This window comes from Symphalangus syndactylus, chromosome 2, assembly GCF_028878055.3.
Source record: "Symphalangus syndactylus isolate Jambi chromosome 2, NHGRI_mSymSyn1-v2.1_pri, whole genome shotgun sequence".
NCBI classification, from domain to species: Eukaryota; Metazoa; Chordata; class Mammalia; order Primates; family Hylobatidae; genus Symphalangus; species Symphalangus syndactylus.
In genome coordinates, this window is record NC_072424.2 from 27,954,253 (window position 1) to 27,965,621 (window position 11,369).

At 45.6% G+C, this 11,369-nt stretch overlaps 1 long non-coding RNA gene across 1 annotated transcript; it reads right to left on the bottom strand.

Annotated features, from left to right (window-relative positions):
* Positions 1 to 4,835: 4,835 nt before the first annotated feature.
* Positions 4,836 to 8,999, bottom strand: LOC134735791 (uncharacterized). Its single transcript, XR_010119279.1, has 3 exons — positions 8,831 to 8,999; positions 6,659 to 6,728; positions 4,836 to 5,008 (listed from the first exon to the last, which is right to left on the bottom strand). It is a non-coding gene; the product is annotated as an uncharacterized lncRNA (long non-coding RNA).
* Positions 9,000 to 11,369: the final 2,370 nt, after the last annotated feature.

Below are 11,369 nucleotides of genomic sequence, written 5' to 3' on the forward strand. Positions count from 1 at the left end.
GAAGCCCACTTAGTGGTCACACAACATAAATCATTAGAAACATCTTCCCTATATTAGCCAACACATGTGGTCCAGTGACGTCTATTCACTGCAGGATTATCCAACAGGTAGACCACACAGGGCAATGGCACCAGCAAAGTGAAGGCAACAGAGAGTGAGAAAAAAAGACACTGATAAAAAAGGACTGAAGTGGTCATTACGGAAATAATCAGAACATTACTGGACTTCCTTATGCTTGTTTTTATTTATTCTTTCTTTTTTAAACTTTTTATTATGTATTAATGTATGATATTTACGTATTAATGTATAACATGTAAATAGTTTTGGGACATGTGATAATTTCATACATTCATATAATTTATAAAGATCAAATCAGTGTACTTGGGATGTCCATCACCTTAAATATTTATCTTTTCCTTACACTGGAAACATTCGAATTATTCTCTTCTAGCTATTTTAAAATGTACAATAGATGATTATAAATTATGGTTGCCCTCCTTATGTATCAAACACTAGGTCTTGTGTATTCTATCAAATGGTATATTTGTACCCATTAATCAATTTCTCTTCATCCCCAGTTCCCTTTGCCTTCCTAGCCTCTAGTAACCACCAATCTACTCTCTCTCTTTATGAGGTCCACTTTTGTAGCTCCTCCCTATGAGCGAGATCATGCAGTATTTGTTTTTCTGTGCCTGGCTTATTTCACTTAACATAATGTCCTCCAGTTCCATCTATGTTGCTGCAAATGACAGGATTTCATTCTTTTTATGGCTGAATAATATTCCATTGTGTGTATGTACCATATTTTCTTCATCCATTCATCTGTTGATGGGCACTTAGGTTGATGCCATATGTTGGCTATGGTGAATAGTGCTGCAGTAAGCATGGGAGTGCAGATATCTCTTCCACATATTGATTTCCTTCCTTTTGGATGTACACCTGGCGGTGGAATTCTTGGATCATGTGGTAATTCTATTTTTAGTTTTTTGAGGAACCTCAATACTATTTTCCATAGTGGCTGTTCTCATGTGCATTCCCACTAGCAGTGTATGAGGATTCGCCTTTCTCCACATCCTTGCCAGCATCTGTTATTGCTTTTTTTTTTTAATAAATAAAAGCCATTTCAACTGGAGTGAGATGATATTTCATTGTTTTGATTTGCATTTCTCTCATGATTAATGGTATTGAGCATATACCTGTTGGCCATTTGTGTGCCTTCTTTTGAGAAATGTCTATTCAGATATTTTGCCTATTTTTAAATGGGATTATTTGTTTTGTTCCTATTGAGTTGTTTGAGCTTTTTATATGTTCTGTCAGGTGGATAGTTGCAGGTATTATCTCCCATTCTGTAGGTTGTCTCTTCACTTTGTTGATTATTTCCTTTGCTGTACGAAAGCTTTTTAGCTTAATGTAATCCCATTTGTCTACTTTTGCTTTGGTTTCCTGTTGCTTTTGAGGTTGCATGAAAAGATTACACAAAAAATCTTTACCCAGACCAATGTCTTGGAACACTTCCCCAGTTTTCTTCTAATAGTTTCATAGTTTCATGTCTTAGATTTAAGTATTTAATCCACTTTGATTGGATTTTTGTGTATGGGGAGAGATAGGTGTCTGGTTTCATTTTTCTGCATACAGTTTTCCCAGCACCATTTATTGAAGGGATGATCCTTAGTGTTTGCTCCTGGCACCTTTGTCGAAATGAGTTGGCTACAAATGTGTCAATTTATATCTGAGTTCTCTATTCTGTTCCAGTGATCTATGTGTCTCTTTTTATGCCAGTACCATACTACAGCTTTGTAGTAAATTTTGAAGTCAGGTAGTGTGATGCCTTCAGCTTTGTTCTTTTTGTTCAAAATTGCTTTGGCTATTTGGAGTCTTCTGGGTTCCATATGAATTTTAGATTTTTTTTTTCCATTTTCATAGGTAACATCATTGATATTTTGATAAGGACATACTTATTTTTAGGATTTAGATTGTTCTATTTTATGTTATCTATAAGGGTTTGTGTGGGGCAAGAAATACTTGTAGCATAATCTTTAGAGGTTGAGTACTGCTAAAGATCTTAATCCAGCCGTGATGGTCCTAGATTTTGCTCTGTGCATTTACCCAGAGGAAGTCTCTCCTTCTGGATGGCCCCTTAGTATCTAATGACTCCCTCGGCTCTCAGACTCAACATTAGCTACAGCTGTCAGCCTCCAGGAAGCCATTTCTGAGCAAATGAAAGAGAATTGGGGTTTTCCTCAAAGACATACAACCCCCTTGGCATTTCTTTCCACTTGGTGTCCTGACCCATGTGCTTGGAGACAACAACATCCAGTGAGTAGGTGCCTCTAAGGAGCCCACCGGGTCAGTGACTACCTCCCTTACTTCATGGCTGAGGTTTGGACATCTGCCCACCTGCCCGGTCAGCCTTACATCACCAGTCTAGAGGAATGCAGATCGTCCTTTTGCCTACTTATGCAGCCCTGGGACGAACAGGGTGTCCCACCAGGCTCCTGTTGCAAGGTAGTGAAATGGTGCAGAAACTGAGAGTTGATGCTTCTAAGTCTAGTAGAATCAGAGTATAGGAAGGGGTGACTAAGCCCCCCTAGCAGTCCAGGAGTCATAAACTTTGTGGCATTTACTAAACAGGGCATGGCAGAGTGAGGACTCTGAAGAACAAGGGACCCTGAATGGAACAGGAAATGGTCACTGTGATTCAACCACAGAGCCTTTCCCTAAGTGTCGTCTGTTAAGCGTGACACAGCCTTGGGGGAAAGTCACTGTGCTGAGGTGGGGAGGGGTGTGTGTGGGTGGGGGGACATTCAAGTTATGGGTTGGAGCTGCCACAGAACTGGGCAGTGAAATCAGGAAGAAGAGTAACCTCTTGCAACACTGGTATCTCCAGGGAACCGGGGCCACCCCCCTATCTCAGTCATGAAGAAAATGCTTCTCTGTAGAAAGGGACAGCCCCCAGGAGGCAGCATCTTTCTGCCTTCCTGCAGTCAGGAACCCTGCTTACTCGATCAACCATTTGGACAGTTTACCTTACTTCTCTGAGCCTCTGTTTTCTTATCAATATAATGAGAATACTAGTGGAATCCATGAATGGGGTGATTGCGAAAATCAAGTGAGATGTTACATGTACATGGCTTATAAGAGAGACTGGTATAAAGTAAGTGGCAATAAACAATGACTGTCATTGTTTTATTTTACTTTATTTTTATTGATTTATTTATATATATTCTTTGAGACAGAGTTTCACTCTTTTTGCCCAGGCTGGAGTGCAATGGCGTGATCTCAGCTCACTGCAACCTCTGCCACCCAGGTTCAACTGATTCTCCTGCCTCAGCCTCCGGAATGGCTGGGATTAAAGGCGCCCACAACCATGCCCGGCTAATTTTTTGTATTTTTAGTAGAGACGGGGTTTCACCATGTTGGCCAGGCTGGTCGCGAGCTCCTGATCTCAGGTGATCCACCTGCCTCCCAAAGTGCTGGGATTACAGGCATGATCTACCGCGCCCAGAGACTGTCATTATTTTATATGTATAATCAGAGACTCTCAGAGGTGGAAACGTTGGGCATAAGTCATCCCTTTTAAAGAAAAGAAGCCGGGCACGGTGGCTTATGCCTGTGATCCCGGCACTTTGGGAGGCAGAGGTGGGTAGATCACCTGAGGTCCGGAGTTCGAGACCAGTCTGGCCAAAATGGTGAAACCCCGTCTCCACTAAAAATACAAAGATTAGGCCGGGCAGGGTGGCTCACGCCTGTAATCCCAGCACTTTGGGAAGCCAAGGCGGGTGGATCACAAGGTCAGGAGATCGAGACCATCCTGGCTAACATGGTGAAACCCCGTCTCTACTAGAAAATACAAAAAATAAGCCAGGCGTGGTGGCAGTTGCCTGTAATCCCAGCTACCTGGGAGGCTGAGGCAGGAGAATGGCGTGAACCCGGGAGGTGGAGCTTGCAGTGAGCCGAGATGGTGCCACTGCACTCCAGCCTGGGTGACAGAGCAAGACTCTGTCTCAAAAAATAAATAAATAAATAAAAAATACAAAGATTAGCCAGGCGTGGTGGCAGACGCCTGTAATCTCAGCTACTCAGGAGGCTGAGGCAGGAGAATTGATTGAACCCAGGAGGTGGAGGTTGCAGTGAGCCAAGATCATGCCATTGTACTCCAGCCTGGGCAACAAGAGCGAAACTCCATCTCAAAAAAAAAGAAAGAAAGAAAAGAAAAGAAATCTGAGGTGTCAAGAGGGGCATGATGTCTCCAAGGTCTCACATAGCTAACCAGAGGCACAGCCGTACCTAGAACCAGGGTCTCCTGCTCAGCCCCTTTCTCTCTTTCTCTGCCCCTTCCCCTACTCCTCCTTATTCATCATCGACCTTCACTGGGTCCTTGTTATGCGCCAATCATTTTATGTCTGTGATATATCAGTTAATTCTCCAGGTAGGCAAAATTGCTCCATTTTCCAGATGCCAAACCATTCATAATGCTTCCATTCATCTTGTCATCTGTATCATTTTAAAACTCTGTCCTCAACTCTCCCCCACCTCCAGGAAGGCCTCCTGGATTAAACCTCCCCCCAGGACTTTAATCTCTCCCAAACATCACACCCTCTCAGCTGTCAGCCCACATCCTGATCTAGCAGATACTTCTACAAGCATCAACAATCGCCACAGACATATGGAGAAGGGGACGGTGTCCTTTAAACATGAGGAAGGGTCTTTCAAACCATAACTCTTTTTAGAAAATTATAAAAAGTACTTTAATAATAAACAGAACGTAATAACAGAAAGCTTTCTGAGTATTTATTTTCTGCCAGGCTCTCTTCTAAGTGATTTACATGGGATATCTTTAAGTATGCATCTTATAATATTCTCAGAAAGTCAAGAGAATTCTTTGGCAGCTTATGTCCCGCCGAGGGTTTCCCTGGCTTCCAGCAGTTCAACCAAGGCAGTAGCAGCTTGGGGCAGCTTTTACCTTTAGGAAGGGTTCAGTCACAGGTGAGACCTCCAGAGCACAAGGCTGGGGGCAAAGGACTACAGGTGAGCAAATGCCCCCAGTACATGGAGGGACCAACCAGCCAAACACATTCATTGTGAGTTTTTTTTTCTTTCCTATTATTATTATTATTATTTTAAGGTTCAGTAGTCTTTTATAACTTGATTTCTTTTTCTTCTTTCTTTTTTTTTTTTTTTTTTGTTTTTCGTTTTTTGTTTTTTTTTAGACAGAGTCTTGCTGTGTCCCCCAGGCTGGAGTGCAGTGGCACGATCTCAGCTCACTATAACCTCCGCCTCCCAGGTGCAAGCGACAGTCATGCCTCAGCTTCCAGAGTAGCTGGGACTACAGAAGCGCGCCACCATGCCTGGCTACTTTTTGTATTTTTAGCAGAGATGGGGTTTCACCATGCTGGCCAGGCTGGTCTTGAACTCCTGACCTCATGTGATCCACCTACCTCGCCCTCCCAAAGTGCTGAGATTACAGGCGTGAGCCACCATGCTCAGCTTCTTTTATTACTTTCTATCATTATGGTTTTAAATGTATTTCTGAATATATTTTATAATATATAGAAATATATTTCTAAATATATTTTAAATGCCCCTCGGTTTGTGTTTGAGTTCCCCAGTTTCAGTGTCAGCTGGAGTTAGCCATGTCTATGGTGTCAAGTCCAAAACCTTTATGGGACATTCTCAGCCTGGTGATCTCTGCACCGTCCCCATGTCCACCCCCTAATCTCTGAGACTTGGTCACTCACCACTTCCTCCCTTGGCTCCTGCCCCTGTTTTTCCTACACCAACGAGTTTTGCTGCAATGAGCCCACACAGTTGGGACTCTGCACATTTCCCTCCCTGCTTCAAAGGCTTCCCCTCAGCCCCTGCTTGCTGCCTGAGGATAATCACAGAGGATTACATATACCCTATTCAAGTCTGTCTCCCCAGAGTCAACTGTGGCTCCTCAAAACAAGGACTGAGATTTACTCTTAATAAAACTTTATTTACAAAAACAGGCTGCAACTTGCCTTGTGCATGCAGATGTTAAAGTAAAATCTAAATTTAAAATTAAAAAAAAAACTAGGCTGCAGGCCTGTGGGATATCATTTCCTAATTTGATTTTTTTAAATATTGCATTACAATATTATGTTATTTCGGGCCTGGCGCAGTGGTTCACACCTGTAATCCCAGCACTTTGGGAGGCTAAGGTGGGTGGATTGCTTGAGCTCAGGAGTTTGAAAACAGCCTGGGCAACATGGCAAAACTTCATCTTACAGAAAATACAAAAATTAGCTGGGCATGGTGGCACGTGCCTATAGTACCAGCTACCTGGGAGATAGAGGTGGGAGGATCACTTGGGCCCAGAAGGTCGAGGCTGCAATGAGTTGTGATTGTGACACTGCACTCCAGCCTGGGTGACAAAGTGAGACCATGTCTCAAAAATAAAGTAAAATAAAATATCATGTATTTTGAATACTGAGGTTTTTGGAACCCTCCCTCAAAGCAAGTGTGTCCCTCTCCTCTCCCTACTGTTTTTGTTCTCAGAGCCCAGCATATGGAGGTATGTCAGCTCAGTTCCTGTAGTTGGATAAATGAGCGACTGTCCGGAAAGAACAGCAGACAGAATCGGGAGCTCTGAGGTCCAGGTTCTGCCATAATTATGTGATCCAGTCATATCCCTTACCTGTTGCAGGCCTCAGTTTTTTCATCTGTAAAACGCACAGGCCTTATTAGATGATCTGGCAGGGCTCTCTCTGCAAATATTCAACAAACATTCATAGATAAAGTTATGGATCAAACATAGAAAGATGGACACAGCTTCATTCCTTACCCTGGAGGTACTCACGCTGAGTGGATGTAATAAATCTCTGAGCCTTGGGTTTTTACCCCTGTAAAACAGGGTGCTATTTGCTTAGGGCTGTTGTGAAGCTTATGAGAGATAGCAAGTGTTCTGCCTTGTACTACTCCAAGTCTTCTCAAAACCTGAGCCAAAGGGCCAGGCATGGTGGCTCATGCCTGTTAATCCCAGCATTTTGGGAGGCTGAACTGGGAGGACTGCTTGAGGCCAGGAGTTCGAGACCAGCCTGGGCAACATAGTGAGACCCTGTCTCTATAAAATGTTTTCTAAAAGAAAGAAAAATTAAGAACTTTAGCCAAAGACTTGTTTCATACTTTTAAAAAACTAGTTGACCAAAATACGAACACCACACCATTACGTTGGGCTGTGGGAAGCAACTGAGTGTCATGATTTCAACTGTACGTGGGCACTTACTGTGTGTCCTTGGGCAAGTTACTTAACCTCTCTGAGCCTTCATTTCCTGCTCTGTTGAATGGGAATGACAGCTAACAGTACCCCCAGCTCACAACATTGTTTCAAAGGCCACTGGAGATTGCAGTGCAAGTGCCTTGAAAACAGAATACTGCCATACTTGGGAGGCCATAGGAGGGCTCCTGCCACCTTGAGGTTTTATATGCTCTCTTCCCCTCTTTCCATCACAGCATTGATCCTTGCCTGTGGAAGCTTAGGCAAGTTTATACTTGGCATCAAAACCTTAAAGTAAAGGATGTGTGGAGGAATTTCAGGTGAGTCACAAGAGAACCTGGGGGTCAGAGAGTCTTTTGGAGTCATTGAAATCACACAATGTTAGGGACAGTGCTTTCTAAAGCTCCAGCTGTTCTCTTTGTTTGGCTATTTCTTTCCTTCTTTTTTTTTTTTTTTTTTTTTTTTTAATTGAGACAGGGTCTTGCTCTGTTGCCCAGGCTGGATTGCAGTAGTGCAATCATGGCTCACTGCAGCCTTGACCTCCTAAGGCTCAAGCAATCCTCCCAACCCAGCCTCTCCAGTAGCAGGGACTACAGGCTTGCACTGCCACACCCGGCTAATTTTTAAAGTTTGTTTGTTTGTTTGTTTGTTTTTTTATAGAGACAAGGTCTCATATGTTGCTCAGGCTGGTCTCTAACTCTTGGGATCAAGTAATCCTCCTGCCTGGTCCTGCCAAAGTGCTGAGATTACAAGTGTGAGCCACCTTGCCCAGCCTGGTTATTTCTTATAGAAACTTGGAGTAGAGCAATTCACTTCTCCTTGGACCTCCATGAAAGGAGACTCTGCACTGGCCCCTGCGTCTTTCCTGGCCTTGCACCTCTCAATTTCTAATGGTGCTTTGGAAGGGCCGGGAGGGGTGAGTGGAAGGGAAAAGGACGATTTCAGTTCCCTTTGCCCCCGTCAGATGTCCTTTCTGCCCTGGTCACTTCACTCCCGTATCCGTGGCCAGAGCAGAGCCAGGCCGCCCAGCCTGAGATCCTAGGCAGGTCCAGGGTGGATTCAGGACCACTTGGGTTGTCCCGAGCCAGGAGATCCGGGAGCAAGGGTGAGCGCTCCGCCGCCCTGGAGCATCCTCTGCGCGCCGCGCCCCGCCCCGCTCCTCCCTCGGAGCCCGCCCTGGCTGGGCCCGGGCGCCCATTTCACAATCGCTGCAGTGGGGAATGTGGCCGGGTCAGTTCCCACGGGGCTCCCTACTCAGGGTGGGACCTCCTACTTGGTGGGGCGATCGGAATCGCACTCGTCAAAATACTAATTATCGTTGCATCCAAAGCCCCACCAGCGGTGGGTGCCCGGCCCTGCCCAGGAAATCCAAATAATCAGCATCACTGGGATTTTAGTCACCTCGGTGGGGAGCCGGGTCACCTGATACCCCAGCCGCTGGGAGCCAGCGTCCGGCGCGAGCCACTTCCTGGAACCCAGCCTGGGAACTGAAGAGGCAGGGAGGCTGGTCGGGGGTGGGGCGGGGCTGGGGGGTGGGAGTAAGGGAGAGGAAGAGACTGTAGAACCGTCGAGGAAGAAAGAAGAAAAGCTTACTATCTAGGCGCATGTGTCCCTCTCTCTTTAATCCTGGAAGATCGACGTGACTCTTCACTTTACAGAAGAGGTTGAGAAATGTAAGAAAATTGCCTCCAGTCCCAAGCTGGCAAGAGGCAGAGCTGGGGCACTTTCCACTACACTAATGGCAGGTAATTTCACAGGCAGGATAAACCACCCCAGCCTAATCAGTGGTTGAGCAAATTGAGAACGTGAGAAAGCTGTGGGCAGACGAGTGGTGTCAAGGCGTCACGGGACTATGGGACTCTCGCGTTCACAGCAGCAGTGAGAATGCCCCCCTCAAAACACAATGAGGTGATAGGCATCCACGTGGGCCATGCCCCACCCCCCACCTGCATCGGAATTGTGAGAATTTTAGGAAATGGCTAATGGCTTCCTAAGGGCCCTTCGGAACAAAGTGCTTAACTGATGTCAGTTAAGCATTCATCAGTATTCAAAGAAGCATTCCAGAATCAGAAAACGTTTTTGAAAAAAACGCTCATAATTTATAAATGCATATGAATCCTGCCGCCCAACACACACCCGCCAAACAGTGGAAACAACACTATCCATTCCACAGGATATTTCGCAGCTGTTAAGAATAATTACAGGCTCACGCCTGTAATTCCAGCACTTTGGGAGGCCGAGGCAGGCGGATCTCTTGAGCTCAGGAGTTCAAGACCAGCCTGGCCAACATGGTGAAACCCCATTTCTACAAAAAATTAGCCGGACATGGTGGTGCGCATCTGTAGTCCCAGCTACTCAAGAGGCTGAGGTGGGAGGATCTCTTGAGCCTGGAAGGCAGAGGTTGCAGTGAGTCAAGATTGCACCACTACACTCCAGCCTAGGTGACAGAGGGAAATTCCCCCCTCCGCTAAAAAAGAAATGCATATACCTCAAGGTAGGGTACACAACTGTACACATACAGAATGATCACAGCTGTTTGAAAGGAAAAAAGGAAGAAAGAATGAAACAACCAACACCAGTACACAGAAAATAGATTGGCAGGAAATACCAAAATGCTGACAGTGGTTTTCTGTGGGTGTTAGGTGATTTCTTTTCTTCTTTCAACTTTTCTGCATTTTTCAGCTTTTCTATGTATGACATCTATTACTTTTACAGTGAAAACTATCTGGATTTTATTTGAAAAGAGAGAAAGTGAGTAACACTAGTAATAGCAATATTAATAGTAGTAGTAGTAAATTAACATTTACTGAGAATTTATGGGGTGTCTGACACCATGCTAAGCACTTTATTTGCTTTTTAAAAAACACCCTCGTAGTAATCCTGTGAAATAGATATGATTTTGTCTGTGTTTTATAAAGGCTCTGAGAGATTAGGCCATGTTGTAGGAACTGAGTTTTTGGCTGTACAGGCTATAAAGCCCCTCATCCAGGGGGCAGAACTCCCCTTGGGTATTGACTTGGAGGGAGGGGCACCCGCCTCATACCACTGAAGTCCAAAGGCAAATCCTCCCGTCCTGTTTCCTGGCAATGGGTATGAGTGCATGACCAAGGCTCAGTCCATCAGATGCACCTGCCTGAGGCCTGGCTCCGGGACCCCCTGCGTGCTGGGTTGGGGAGAGGGGTTAGCACTCCATTTGCTGTGATATCTGGTTGCAGTGGCAGCAGCATCATGACTAAACTCTTCCAGCTCAAATGATGGTTTTCTGCCTTCTGCTGCTCCAGGCCTGGAGAGCTGCTTAAGTTTCTGCCCCTTTCTCCAGACTGATCCCTCCTGAACCTCTGCCAATTCTATTGCAGTAGATTCCCTTCTTTGTTTAAGATAGTCAGGGTCCATTTAATATGGCTCGTTACCCAGGGTCCTGACAACTCTCAGTGACTTTCCAGCAGTCCCAGAGCAAACGGCAGGAGCAGGACCCCAATCCTGATCTGTCCATCTGGAGCCCGAAGCATTGACCCAAACCTCCCGTGCTGCCCACTCTTCCCCAAAAGTATGATAAACATTTCCTGAACTTCTGGAAAACAAACCAGAAACATGTTCTTGAAGATTTTCTCAGAAATTGGCGGCGCACTGCCCACCCTACTGTCGTGGGAGCCTGGAAAACCATCTTGTGAAAGGCAGGAAGCTGAGGCGAAACCTGGGTCAGGGAGGAACCAACCCAGGCTCCAATGACTGGGGCATAGACTGGATCTGGGGAGGAGAGGACGCAGAGGCGTTTCAGGCCTCCCTGGCACTTCCTGACCAGTGCCAGAGGACGGACTCAGCCTAGGGTCTCCTCCCTCAGGAAGCCTCTCGACCTTTGGAGTCTGGGAGTGGAAACCCTGGTTGGACCCCCTTGTACCTTGCATGTTCCTCTAGGTGGTGAGAGCTTGTTTTCATGGCCACCCCATGTGGCTGTGAACTTCTAGAGGACAAGGACTGCAGCTTTTTCACCAAATTCTTGATGCCAGGCATATAAATGTTATTAGAGTGAATGAGAGAAGGAATGCGGGAAGGGCTTTCCCCATCCCCATGCCAAGCAGTGTGCAACCATGAACCCTGGGACTCTTCCGAAGCATCTTGGCAAAATAGAACA